Consider the following 2283-nt stretch of genomic DNA (forward strand, 5'->3'; position numbering starts at 1 on the left):
AGATTATTTTGTTCATCCAGATGACTTTCCTCCAAATTCAGCGGTTCAGTTACAATATTAATTTCAGTTTTATTTCACTCCTAAAACCCTAGAACCTTATATTCAACACCATAGACCATACATTCTACACACCGCACTCTCTGCCTTGTCCATTACATACATAATACACCCTAGACTCCACACCCTACACACTACACTCTAGACACTTCCTCCTACATCCTAATCCTACACACTGCCCTCTAGACACTTCATCTTACATCCTAATCCTACACATTACACTCTAGACTCTTCATCCTACATCCTACACACTACACTCTAGACACTTCCTCCTACATCCTAATCCTACACACTACACTCTAAACACTTCATCCTACACACTACACACTACACTCTAGACTCTTCATCCTACATCCTACACACTACACACTAAGCACTTCATCCTACATCCTACACACTACACTCTAAACACTTCATCTTACATCCTACACACTAAACACTACACTTCATCCTACATCCTACACACTTCACTCTAAACACTTCATCCTAATCCTACACATTACACTCTAGACTCTTCATCCTACATCCTACACACTACACTCTAAACACTTCATCCTAATCCTACACACTTCACTCTAAACACTTCCTCCTACATCCTACACACTACACTCTAAACACTTCCTCCTACATCCTACACACTACACTCTAAACACTTCCTCCTACATCCTACACACTACACTCTAAACACTTCCTCCTACATCCTACACACTACACTCTAAAACACTTCCTCCTAATTCTACACACTACACTCTAAACACTTCCTCCTACATCCTACACACTACACTCTAAACACTTCCTCCTACATTCTCACAACACACTACACACTACACTCTAAACACTTCCCTCCTACATCCACACACACTACACTCTAAACCCACTTTCCATCCCTCCTGACATCCTACAACACAACAACTCAAAACACTTCCCTCCTACAACATCCTAACTACATCCTACACACTACACTCTAAACACTTCCTCCTACATCCTACACACTACACTCTAAACACTTCCTCCTACATCCTACACACTACACTCTAAACACTTCCTCCTACATCCTACACACTACACTCTAAACACTTCCTCCTACATCCTACACACTACACTCTAAACACTACATCCTACATCCTGCACACTACACTCTAAACACTACACACTAAACACTTCCTCCTACACACTACACACTACACCCAACACCCTTCTTCACGCACGGGCGCCCTCGAAAGCTGCGTCAGGTATTGCGAGGAAACCTTGTGAAATGGTCAGTGATCTTCAACTTTCTTTTTAAAATGTTAATGTCAAAAGGAGGGAGGAGGGGAGGGGGAAGGGGGAAGGGAGGAGGAGGAGGAGTGGAGAGGGGAAGAGCGGGAGAAAGAGAGAGTGGGGGAAGAAAGGGAGGAGGGGGGTAGGGGGATGAAAAGAGGGAGATGGAATAAGGGGAAGGGTGAAGGAGGAGGAGGAGAGGGAGAAGGAGTGGGGCGTTGGAAGAGAGGGAGGAGGGAGGGGAAGAAGGAAGAAGGAAAAGGAAGGGGGGGGTAAGTAGGGAAGGGAGAGGGATAAGGGGAGGAGGAAGAGAGGAGGGAGGAGAGGGGGAGGAGGTAGCGAAAACAGAAGGACGGAAGGAGGAGAAAAGAAGGAAATGGAGACGAAGAAGAAAAGGGAAGAAGAAGAAGAAGGAAGAAGAAAGAAAAAGAAGAAGGAAGAGGAATGAAATCAAAAAGAAAAAAATGAAAAAAAAAATGAGAAGCGAAAAAAAAGAAGAAGAAAACGAGAAATAGAAAGAAAGAATTACGCGTGATTTGAAATGCTTGAAAATGAGATCAAACAAAAAGATAATAGCTTAGTAATGATAATAGAAACATGTACTTTTCTCACGAACAGACTGGAGTTAAGTAAAAGCACTACTTTTAAACATATTATTTGATTGGGTTTAAGTGAATAAATGACTAAAGAAAATAATATAGATGGGAAAAATGTAGCATTTTGTGATTAATCAGCTGACGAAGGAGGGGGGGGAGGAAGGGGGGGAGGAAATAGAAAGGGAAAGGGGAGAGGAGGAGGAGATAAGAAGAAAGAGAGGAGTAGAGAGAAGAAAAGAAAAAGTAGGGAAGGAGAAAGAGAAGAGTAGAGAGAGAGGATGAAAGAGAATTGAAGAGGAGGAGGGAAGAAGAGAGAGAGAGGAGTAGAGAGAAAAGTAGGGGAGAAGAAAGAAGGAGAAATAGAGGAATA

Source organism: Penaeus japonicus, unplaced genomic scaffold, assembly GCF_977035675.1.
Source record: "Penaeus japonicus unplaced genomic scaffold, GWHDUDI00000001_assembly GWHDUDI00000025, whole genome shotgun sequence".
Classification (NCBI taxonomy): Eukaryota; Metazoa; Arthropoda; class Malacostraca; order Decapoda; family Penaeidae; genus Penaeus; species Penaeus japonicus.